The following is a 12,636-nucleotide window of genomic DNA, read 5'->3' on the forward strand; positions in this document are numbered from 1 at the left end:
ATATCCGTCTCCTTCAATCTCTTTTTGTAGAATTTCATTTCTGACTGTTCTTTTTTCCCTGAAACTAATGCACTTTCTGCAAGTCCTTCAAGTGTAATACATAAAAGTAGACTCAGTAAGCGAGATGGGCTTTGCTCATATGAAGTGGAACAATTACTTCTGTGATTTTAACATATCATCAGCTGATGTTCAGTTTGCAATCAACTATCTTTTCCAATCAACATGGCAGATCTTTTTCCACAAGTGTTGTACTTCATTTCCATAAGATTTTATTTATTGTTTGACAGAATTTTCTTTTATCAACAATATGAAAAATACTGAAGGAAATTTTCCCAGCCAGTGCATACTACGTAAATCAGTGACAGCAAAGCTATGACATGCTTGTCAAAGGTGATACACCATAACATTTTGGATGACACACCAATATTTACCAATACCTGGCAACAACTGCGGTATTCTCCAAAGCATGCTGTGTTCTATGTAATATTCAGCAGCTTCAGCCTCTGGAACCTCTAAAAATAATTTGAGAATGGGACATGCTTTTGCAAGGTTTTCAGAGGCTGCAAAGGAGCGTTCTCTGAAGCCACTTTGAAAACAAATGCCTTGTGCAAACTGGAGTAACCTCAGGTAGGGTACAGGGGCTTGTCAACAGAAAGAGAGCACTGCCTAAAGGTAAATGGTATACGGCAGATCCTAGGGAGCACTGAGCTGGAGGAATAATTGTGGCATTCCCCAAGGCTCACAACCTTGGGAACAGCTCAATGTGGCCTTTTTGAGTAGAAGCAGTGGCACCAGGACTGAAGCCAAAGCCCAGGTCTCTATTTTAGGCCTAACCTGTTGCTGTGTACCGCTGTTCAGAGTGGCCTACATCTGGAGGAGATAGAGAATTTTTCTTTTGTTCTGTGTGTGTATGAGACATGCCAGCAGAGTCAAGTTAGGCATTTTCCAAATTTTTGACACACCAAACCCAAAAAATTCACCATCACTAGCCTAGATAATTCTACCATTAATGTCTTGAGGAAAGTTTAGTTGTGTTCTCGATAACAATTCCTTTACACCACCAAAATCAAGAAACACAAATTAAGTACTGCATCCTGTCTCCCTCCCACAGATATCCACCCTGCACAGAAAGTTTATAACTTTATACACTAGAGCGACGGTCTGCAACTTTAAACTCTCAAAAAGCCATTTGGACCAGTTTCCCACAGAAAACACCAGGAGCCACAACCTGGGTGGACATGACTCCTACCCAGTCACATGACCCTCCCGAGCCACGCCTACCCAGGATTTGTGGCTCCCAGTGTTTTCTTTTCTGTGGAAAACAGGTATCTCTGTCTGTCTGTCTTTCTCACTCATCTTTCTCCATGTCTCTCTTTCTCCCCCTTTCTGTCTTTCTGTCCCTTTCTCTCACTCTCTCTCTCTCATCAGCCACTGTCTTCCTCTCTATCTCTCTTTCTATTTGTCACTTTCTCTCCCTTTGTTTGTGTGTGTGTGTGTGTGTGTTGTGTGTGTGTGTTGTAAGACATTTCAAAAAACAGGCAAGGGTTGGGGACTTGTTCCCTGCCTGGAGACACTGGCCTGGCCTAGCTTCTGCCAATGTTCCGCGTCATAATGGGCTCCAGGAGGAGGGGATGCCATCTTCCCCATTGTGAAGTGCACTAAATTTAACTGTGCTGTGCAAGGTGCTGCGAGAGCAGCAGGCAGACGACTATGGAGGTGATGAGAGCAGTGGGCCAGTGTCTCAGGGAGGAGAGCAAGTTGTATGGCTCCCCAAGCAACCGAAGTGCACGCAGCACCAACAAGGGCTGAAAGAAGCACCCACGAGATGAGGCAAGTAGGGGCACTTTGCTCCCGCTCTGGAATATGGAGGGAGTCTCCATCCCCCGCCATCACTCTTACCTTCTCAGGCCAGGAGAGGAGTTACTGGGAAGGGTGAGGGGTGGGGCCAGCTGACAGAAAGCCATAGCAGGGGGACGAAAGAGCCACATGCAGCTCTGGAGCCACAGGTTGCTGACATTCACACTAAAGAACCAGTTACTGAGTTTCTTGGTTAATGGCAGAGGTGGTATTCAGCAGGTTCTGACCAGTTCTGGAGAACCAGTAGTGGAAATTTTGAGTAGTTCGGAGAACCAGCAAATACCACCTCTGACTGGCCCCGTTCCCATCTATTCTCTTCCTCCTGAGTTCCAGCTGATCGGCTGGGTCTTCTTTTGTTGCCCTGCATAGGAGAACGGAGCTGGAAAGCAGGTTAGGGAATGGGATTTTGCAGTAACCTTCCCCCAGGAGTAGGGAGGCAATGGAGATTTTACAGTATCCTTCCCCTGCCACGCCCACCAAGCCACACCCACAGAACCGATAGTAAAAAAATTTGAATCCCACCACTGGTTAATGGCATATGTATTCTAATCTATATCCAAAATTTGGGATAATTAACAAGAGGACAACACATATCTAAACAATTGTTCAATTCATGCTCCTTTCTCCTAAGTATAATTCATCCTGAAGCAATGGCCTGTAGCCCATGAAAATTTGCATCCTAGGCTTTCAGCTAATATTGCGAGGCACTTGACCATTTTGGTTCTACACCATAGTAAGTGATCTAAAAATGGCATTCATGCTATTCTGATTCCATCAACACGTACATTATGGATGGAAATTAATAAAGGAGAGAAGCTACCTGGAATTAAGGAGAAACTTCCTCATAGTGAGGATAATTAACCAGTGGAACAGCTTGCCTTCAGAAGTTGTTGGAACTTCATCACTGGAGGTTTTTAAGAAAAGACTGGACAACCATTTGTCTGAAATGGAAAAGGGCCACCTGCTTGAGAAGGGGCTTGGACTAGATTCCCAACAGGGGGAGGGGTATGTGAGATGATATTCCAAAGGGTGCAAAAACTTGGGTTTTGAAGTTTCAAAAATGTAGCATATAGGCATAATTCAAACCAGGTATTGCTTTTGTAAAGGGTGCGTGAGAATATATCAGAAGCGTTCTAGGGGTGCGGGGTATAGAAAAGGTTGGGAACAGCTGGTCCCTTCCAGCTCTATTCCGACACCCATGTTTAGCCAGTGTTTCACGTACTTACTCCTGTCCGTTCCCTGGGTTTGCACTTAGTTGCCCCTCGGGTTCCCCTGCCCCCGTACCCCCAATCCATCCCTGGATTCTCCCCTTGCAACACCACTGCCTCTCCTGGCCCGGTCAGCTTCGAAAGGAGGAACTGCTCTCGTGCTCCCAAGTTCAAGGGCCAGCCTCTCCTGTTCAAGAGCGGGAACCCACTTAAAATCGTCTCGGACAGTTGGCTGTCTAGGGAACTGACACTCCTCCCCGCTCCTCTCCGGTTAATTGCTTCCGCCATCCAAGTGTTCCGACACTGCCGGGGAAAGATGACCCCTCAGCTGACCGAGCGCCCCAGGAACACGAAAGGAGCACATGTCACCCCCAAGCCCGCCCCTCCACTCTCTTCTAACTCTATGGCTCCATCTCCCTAGAGCGGCAGGGGCGTACCAAAGCGCGCGCCGCTCTGTCCCCCACGCTGCTGCCTGCGCGAAATGCAAGCCGGGCCGCAGCTTCCTTCTCGTCAGTCCTCCGAGGCTGCGCCGCGCTGACATCCGTCTCTCCGACTTTTTTTTTTTTTCCCTTCTTCAGCAAACACCCACCCCCCCCGCTCCTCCTCCTCCTCCTCCTCCAAGATGGTGGAGCTGTGTTCTGGTTGATCCAAGAGGAAAAGGCGGAGGCGCAGCGCGGCCCTACTCAGCCGCCACCATCTCGACAGCCACGCGCACGCCTAGAGCGCCGACGATCTTCCCATTCCCAGGCCTCGCCTGGCCCGGCCTAGCGCCGTCCCCGCCTTAGCCTTTGGCAGCTCCCCGTGCGCTTCACGTCCTTTGCAATTGGCCGCACGGCCTAGCCTAGGTGTCGGCTGAAGGAGCAACCATCCGCCCGCCCAGCGTCCGGAGCTGGCCGGCCTCGCCAGAACCTGCCGGCTTACAGCGGGAAACGACAGGTAAGTCGGCGGCTGGGCAAGTCGTGCTCTGGGCTCGGTATGCACGCTGCCCTTTCCGCTCGAAAGGCATCGCGCCGGCCTCAGCAGTCGCCTCGTCAGGCCTCCCTGCCCGTCAGAGCTCCTCGGACCCAGTCGCGCCTTTAAGGGGAGACGGCGGGCGCTTGTCCCCGGTGCGAGGAAGGGGAGGTCGCTCTTCTCCCTGCGAAGGCGCTGCCATCCGGGGCTGAGCGAGGGGCAGCCGCTAGAAGTTCCTTTATCGGCGGCGCGGTTTAGCGCAGTGCCCGCCAGGTGCCTAGAAAGAAACGCTGAGAGAGAGAGATGGTACGTGTGGGCAACATTAGGCCGCTGCCCCGGACACACGTTCTTGGCAGATTAGCACAACTGAACACAATGCAACTTCACTTCGGACAGGTAGAGGGTAGGATGGTGCTGTGAAAAACGAGGAAATGCCCTTCTTGAACCGGATTAAAAGGACTTGGGTTCAACCCCATCGGTCCTCGCGGACTCTGGATGCCGATGTGTGGAGTCTGCGTTGAAAATTGGGTATTTTGCTTGTCAGTTCAGGCCTCCTTTCTTCCAGGGCCTCCACCCACTCACTACCCGCCACCGTCCGCACACAATAGTGAGAACTCTTATGGGGAGCTTCTGTATCTGGGAATTAGAAACAATTTGCCCAGGGACTCGGCTCCAGTGCAGTTTTGAAAATATGCTGAAATATCTATAAATGGCTGCATCACCGAGAGTAAGATGGTTCATTATAGTATAAGCAGAGAAACCAACTTTCAATGTTCACAGGGTTGTGTAGATCCTTGGACAGATGTGCTTGCTTCGTTTTTAAAAAGTTATCCTAGGCTTTATTTTGACATCCAGTATAAAATAACAGAAATCAGCGCAAGCATGTGTTAAGTAAAGTCAAACAAGCCTAGCTTAAAACATGAGGCTGTGTTCAGATTCAATTTACACGATTATGTCTTGCAAATATGTGACATATGTGAGAAATATTCATGCCATTTTTATTATGCTTGTATTTTTCCCATAGAACAAGTAAGGTAATCAGGTAATCCCTATTCTGAACTATTTGGATGGACGGACAGTGTTGATCTGTTTTTTACCTTTTTCTGAATGCAATATATTTTGTTTTGCCTTTCTTATTTTTCTTTGTTTATTTTTGCTGAACAAAAATCACCAATATTCAGTTAACTGACATGTAAGCTACATTTAGTTCTTTACCTCAGGGGACATATCCAACCTTTACTTTCAGACAACATAATAGCAGTGGTTCATTAGTGCAAGTTAATCTTGTGCTTTTTAAAGTTTAATGTCAATACTCAAGTTCTAATGAACTCCAACTATATTTATTTTTTATCCTTCCTTTATTATTTTTGTAAGTAGCTCAAAGCAGCAACAAACAGTACGTAATACTGGTAGTCCTCGATTTACTACATTTCATTTAGTGACCATTCAAAGTTACAACAATACTGAAAAAAATTACTTATGTTGCAGCATCCCTATGGTCACGTGATACAAATTCAGGTGCTTGGTAACTGACTCACATTTATGACAGTTGCAGTATTCCGGCATCATATGATCCACTTTTACGACCTTCTGACAAGCAAAGTCAATGGGAAAGCCAGATTCATTTGATACCCATGTTACTAATTTAACAACTGCAGTGATTCATTTAACATGTGGCAAAAAGGTCATATAACAGGGTAAATTCACTTAACTGTCTCACTTAGCAACATAAATTTGGAGCTCTATTGTGGTCAAGGACTACTTGTACTCCTTCCTTCTATTTTCTATATAACAACAACACTGTGAGGTGGGTTGGGCTAACAGAGCGATTGGGCCATAGTCACCCAGTGTTGTAGCATACTGCTTTAATCATTAGACTTAAGTAGCTGTTTTAAGTCTGAGAAAGAAGGAATATGCTTGTATCCTCTGCTGCCCCATTATGGTCCCAGAGTTAGGCTTTGCCACCCACTACAACTTGGGGTTGAATTGTTGAAGAAATGGAACTTATTCTATATATGGATATAAGTATTATGTGAAATTAGAAATCTGTATGTAGAGATTCCTGAGTTACATATAAGTCTATACTTTGAGCTGTTTCCACACAAAAACAATATAGGCAGCGGGGAGAGGCAGCAAGGTTGAGCCATAACTTGAGGAATCTATTAAGTGTATTACTTGTTTTCCTTACCTCAGATCAACACTCCAAATATTTGTCTGAGCAAAAAGAATTAAACTGAACTTGAGTGATCTTTATGACATTTAGAAAAACCTTATGTAAGTTGGGATTCCGAGTAGGAAAATGTTCTTGTTTAGTTTTTTATGATTTGGACAGGTGTGATATTGCTTGATGAATGCCATAGTATATATTAATTTTATTTAAATAAATTACTGCAACCACCTAACAGAATCCAGATCCTTTAGTTTGGAGAAATAAAACTGAAAGTAGAAGAGCCAGTTCCCCTGCAAGTTTAGTTTATGCCACATGTTATTTCCCATAACAAGATTAAAAAAAGAATGTGCATACTTTTACTAGTAAAATCAGGTGGCTTAAGTGGGAAGGAATTATTTTATTTCTTCCCAGTAACATTTGTTAAGGATAGGAAATATCAACGTTGTACGAAGATCAAATACTTTGGCCGCTTAAAGAGAAGAGAGTACTCACTGGAAAAGACCCTGATGTTGAGAAAGTTTGAATTCAGAAGGAGCAGGGAATGGCAGAAGATGAGATTACATAGTGCCATCGAAGCAATGAACATGAATTTGGGCAAACTCCAGGAGACGTGAGGACAGCGGAGCCTGGCATTCTGTGTCCACAGGATTGCAAAGAGTTGGACACAAAAACTGAACAATAATGCTGTATTTTTGGGGGGGCGTGAATACTACTTCTCATCATTAGGAGATAACTGGAGAGAGTGTTAAAGAGCAGATTTTTTTAAAAAAACAATAGTTCATATGTTAATTCAAGTTCTGATTTTAATTATTACCAATTTCAAAAATTTGCAGAATGAGGATAGACTTCAAGCAATTTCTTCTTCGGATTTTAACTTGCAAATTTGGAATAATGGAGCTTATTGCAAGAATATTTAAATTTTGTCCTATTGAAACCTCTATCCTTTGGAAGTTCAAAATGACTTCTTTGGAGTTCCTATGTAGCCTCTGCTTAAAGGAACATCAAATTTTGAGATGTGCTTTAATAGTGAAATAACATTGTCATCACAGAGTTCTAAAATGATATGTAAAATGTTTTCTAGAGGGTGAGTAACTTGATCCAGAAAAGGTGACCTAGGAACTTAATGAAGGTGATTGTCCTGAGTTTAGTAAAATTATGAATGAGATGCATATTTTGTTTTATTCTGTTAATGGGATGCCTATTTTGATAGTTATTGACATGTAATTACTAAAACTGACAGAAGCTCTGGTATCACATGGTAAAAAATAGTCTCCTTTGAGCTGAGCTTGATTGTTGATGACTTCATGTTCAAATCCATGTAGTTTTATAAGTAACAATGCACAAGTGTTTTCCTACAAGAACCCTATATTTACTTATCCGCTTAGCTGATATTTCCAGATACATAGTTTCCCACTCCAAGTATTAACCAGGTCCATCCTTGCTTAGCTTTTTGAGTTCAGTCAGAATCTGCTACATACTACCGGTACCATCAAATAGTTTACAGGCTGATTTAAATGTACCGTTAAAGTATTACACAGTAAGCCCAACTAAGCCTGAATCTTTCCCTCTTTTTATTTGCATTAAAAAACAGTTCAGAATATTAGCTTCTGTTCTTGATTCACCAAAGCCTGTATCATATTATTCAAACTTTTACTAAGCCCAAACAACATTATGTGTCAACCTAATCATTGCTTCATTAAACATAGTTAGAAGTTTGTAAAATAAAATAAACAAAAAAAGCATATTTTGGGGGAATGGTAGTAACACATTGTCCTCCCATACAGATCTGCATAAAATAGACAAGCATCTCATTTAAATCTTGCATTTTTTAGAATGCCCTAAAACCATGATGGCGAACCTATGGCACGCATGCCACAGGTGGCATGCAGAGCCATTTGTATGGGCACGTGAGCCTCATGCAAACTTACCTCACTGCGCATGCCTGCGCCTCCCAGCTGATTTTCGGCCCATTTGAGGCCTTTTTTGGCCTCCCAGAGGCTCGAGAGAAGCCTCTACAGCCTTTGTAGGCCGAAAAAAAGGCCCATTTCATCACTTCTTGTATTTCCAGAAATACCGGAAGTGACTAAATGGGCCCATTTTTCAGCCTACAAAGGCTGCAGAGACTTCCTTCAAACTTCTGGGAGGCCAAAAAAGGCCTTAAACGGGCCAAAAATCAGCTGGGAGTCACAGTGCAGGTAAGGGGGCGGCGGGGGGGATCGCGCGCACATCTCACCTTGAACCTGGTGAGATTCAAATTGTCAAATTGCAGGCAGCCAGCAGGAATTCGCCTGCAATTCTGCATTCTAACCACTGTGCCACCTCGGCTCTTTATAGCTCTATGGTTAAAAGGTTTTGGATATCTTATTCTCCAAATGGTTTGGACAACAGTTCCTACTATCCACCGCATTGACTGCTGAAGGATATTAAGATGGTTATTAAGCAGATATTACTTGTGGTTACTGGATCTGAACTACAAAAATTCACTAGCAGTGTCAAAGTGTGCTCTCAGCAGTGCTTGCTTGGTTAGGTTCGTCAGTCGGGTCCTTGAGATCTCTGCTCATATCTTCTATTGGTTGTCTGGATTTTTGTAGCCCAGATTGCGTAACTCCAGATTAAACTAAAAACAGAATCTTGTGGCAGTATAAACAGTAAACCAGAATGACACAGGATATAAATGCGACCATTACATATTTGCATTCCAGTGTCCAATGCAAATGTATAAGTTGAGGCATTTGCATAACCATACATGTATCTTTTGCACAGAGTTCCTCCACATCTTTTAATTTAATTTTTAATAGACCTCTTGTATAAAGCTTAGATTTACTTTAAAAATTTTGTAATCAGGGAGAGACAGTCACACTTGGCATGGGACTGGTTAGGTAGGAGATTGCCTCTCCTAATTAAATCACCTGTCCTATTAGATCTGGCAGAGAAGGCATGTTGCAGATACCATCTACTACTGTCAGGCCTAGCCCAACAATGACATGGCACAATCCTGCCAAAAGTCAGTTCTTTATTTGCTCACATCATTTAGACTGAATCTTGTCAAACTAAACTACACTGCTCAAAAAACAAAAGGGAACACAAAAATAAGACATCCTAGATCTGATTGAATGAAATATTCTCATTAAATACATTATTCATTACATAGTTGAATGTGCTGACAACAAAATCACACAAAAATTATCAATGGAAATCAAATTTAGCAACCCATGGAGGTCTGGATTTGGAGTTACACTCAAAATTAAAGTGGAAAAAAACACTACAGGCTGATCCAACTTTGATGTAATGTCCTTAAAACAAGTCAAAATGAGGCTCAGTAGTGTGTGTGGCCTCCACCTGCCTGTATGACCTCCCTACAACGCCTGGGCATGCTCCTGATGAGGTGGCGGATGGTCTCCTGAGGGATCTCCTCCCACTCCTGGACTAAAGCATCCCCCAACTCCTGGACAGTCTATGGTGCAATGTGGCGTTGGCGGATGGAGTGAGACATGATGTCCCAGATGTGCTCAATTGGATTCAGATCTGGAGAACAGGCAGGCCAGTTCATAGCATCAAATGCCTTCATCTTGCAGGAACAGCCACATGAGGTCTAGCATTGTCTTGCAGTAGGAGCCCAGGGCCAACCGCACCAGCATATGGTCTCACAAGGGGTCTGAGGATCTCATCTCGGTACTTAATGGCAGTCAGGCTACCTCTGGCAAGCACATGGAGGGCTGTGTGGCCCCCTAAAGAAATACCACCCCACATCCACCCCAATACCACCCCACATCCACTGCCATGCTGTAGGATGTTGCAGGCAGCAGAACGTTCTCCACAGCATCTCTAGACCCTGTCATGTCTGTCACATGTGCTCAGTATGAACCTGCTTTCATCTGTGAAGAGCACAGGGTGCCAGTGGCGAATTTGCCAATCTTGGTGTTCTCTAGCAAATGCCAAACGTCCTGCATGGTGTTGGGCTGTAAGCACAACCCCCTCCTGTGCACGTTGGGCCCTCAAACCACCCTCATGGAGTCTGTTTCTGACCATTTGAGCAGCCACATGCACATTTGTGGCCCACTGGAGGTCATTTTGCAGGGCTCTGGCAGTGTTCCTCCTGTCCCTCCTTGCACAAAGGCAGAGGTAGTGGTCCTGATGCTGGGTTGTAGCCCTCCTACGGCCTCTTCCACGTCTCCTGATGTACTGGCCTGTCTCCTGGTAGCACCTCCATGCTCTGGACACAACGCTGACAGACACAGCAAACCTTCTTGCCACAGCTCGCATTGATGTGTCATCCTGGATGAGCTGCACTACCTGAGCCACTTGTGTGGGTTGTAGACTCCGTCTCATGCTACCACTAGATTGAAAGCACCACCAGCATTCAAAAGTGACCAAACCATCAGCCAGAAAGCATAAGAACTGAGAAGTGGTCTGTGGTCACTACCTGCAGAACAACTCCTTTATTGGGATGTCTTGCTAACTGCCTATGCTTTCCACCTGTTGTCTATTCCATTTGCACAACAGCATGTGAAATTGATTGTCAATCAGTGTTGCTACCCAAGTGGACAGTTTGATTTCACAGAAGTGTGATTGACTTGGAGTTACACTGTGTTTAAGTGTTCCCTTTATTTTTTTGAGCAGTATATATTACCATAATCTAATAGATATCCTCAGAGTTCTAGAGAGTATCCTAAATGTCTACCTCTTCATACAATCTAGCTCCAGATTGTGCAGATCACTTACATCCTGGGAATATGCTCCCTCCTTCCTGGGAACCTGCTGGTTACTGTAATCCATCACATATGGACTTAAGAGGCTAGCTTTGTCGGCTGTGGCACCCATCTTATGAAACATTCTCTCTACCCCACCCAAAGTCAGATTAGGCTACATCCCTGTAAATATTCAGAAGTCCCTCAAGACTAATTATGACACCACATCCAGGGGTCTCGGAATCAGAGACATTGTAATACGATTTACTCTGTCCATGCCTTGTAGTTTGTATATTTGTATATTTTATAGTATGTATATTTTAATTTTTTATAATATTTAATCTTTCATAAAGATTTTTAAATATTTTATCATGATTGTTCTTATATATTTGTTGTTTTATTGTTGTTTGCTACACGGAGTCACTTCCTGATGATCAGTAAATAATTACCACCATCCATAGGTTTAAGACAGAATATACAGGTAGTCCTCGAGTTACGAATATAATGGAGCCTGCCCATTCCATCCATAACTCGAGAATTCATGGGAGTGCATCTCATACCTTGAATGAGATCATTCCCTGCTTTTGCCCATGCATTTGCTAATTTAATGAATGGGCGAATGCACAGCTCGTTAAGTACACATGAGGTATCTTGGGGTGGAGAAGGCCATGGGGGGCCTAGTGAGGGAACAGGCCACCTGCTTCAGACCATCCAAGGCCTCTCCTGTCCCATAGATCCCTCATTCTCCCTCCCCTGGGGTCCGTGCAATTGCTTGTGTGTCTCTCCCCCCAAATCCTGCTGGTCTTATGAAGATCTGCCTCCTTGCCAGCCTGTTTCTTTGCCTGCTCCCTTCTTTCTCATCAGCAAAGGGCTTGACAAAGCCTCTGATGGCGAGAAAGCCGGCTCATAAGGCCACCTACGGCCTTCAGAGGCTATTTTGTCATTGCTGGAGGCCTTGTCAAGCTACAGCTGTGGAACGCTGTATTTTCCTACATTCATCCTTACAGGGCTGCTTTCTCACCACAGAGGCCTCGTCAAGCTGATCTCTGGTGAGAAAGGAGGTCTGGAAGGCCGTGCATGTTGGTAAAGCACTTGAGGATTGCATCCCTACAGGCTTCAGCGGCCCTTTGCAAAAAGCCTTTGCTGGTAGGAACAGGGCTTCAGAGGGACGCGCCTATTCCAAGTTCCGCTGGTGCCAACAAAGGCTTTTTGCAAAGGGCCGCTGAAGCCTACAGGGCCGCAATCCTCAAGTGCTTTACCAACGTGCGTGATATCCCTTTAGGCTTCAGCAAGAAAATGGCAAACACAGGGAAGTCCTGAAGGACAGAAGCCTTCCCTCCATTTGCAAACGTCCAGGCCTCAATTCGCAGAAAATGGAGGCCTAAAATGCAAGATCACATGATGTTCTCTGCAAATGCAGGCAAAGAAACTACAACAGAGAGGAGATCTTTGCAAGATAAGTGAGTCTTCACAGGCGAAGTGCCTATGAAGACCCAGCAGGAGGAGGGGAATAGGCAGGGTGAATGTTGCAGAGCCTCTGTGGTCATTCATAACAGTGAACAACTGCCATGGTGCTGCAATATTCATAATTTCGGGCCCTGTTGGTAAACGCTAGGAGGGGCTTATTACATAACTTTGAATGTTCGCTAAAGGTACATTTGTAACCCAGGGAATACCTGTATGTGGAACTGAATTATTCTTAAGCAACGGAAAAGTGTTCTCAAGAAACTACATTAACTGGGGTACACAATCTAGTCACTGA

General features: G+C 44.6%; 1 protein-coding gene across 7 annotated transcripts in view; it reads left to right on the forward strand.

Moving 5' to 3' along the window:
- Nucleotides 1–3,523: 3,523 nt before the first annotated feature.
- UBE3A (ubiquitin protein ligase E3A) overlaps nt 3,524–12,636 on the forward strand; it is a 52,802-nt gene continuing 43,689 nt past the window's right edge. For 3 of the 7 annotated variants that reach the window (XM_087938448.1, XM_087938452.1, XM_087938451.1), the window contains exon 1: nt 3,572–4,001. The gene's annotated coding sequence lies outside the window, so the exon portion shown is untranslated. Of the gene's footprint in view, nt 4,002–12,636 lie in introns of all 7 variants that reach the window. The other 4 variants (XM_026707575.2, XM_087938447.1, XM_087938449.1 and 1 more) reach the window with 4 other exon arrangements.

This window comes from Pseudonaja textilis, chromosome 8 (genome assembly GCF_049901715.1).
Source record: "Pseudonaja textilis isolate UNSWEBS1 chromosome 8, rPseTex1.2, whole genome shotgun sequence".
Classification (NCBI taxonomy): domain Eukaryota; kingdom Metazoa; phylum Chordata; class Lepidosauria; order Squamata; family Elapidae; genus Pseudonaja; species Pseudonaja textilis.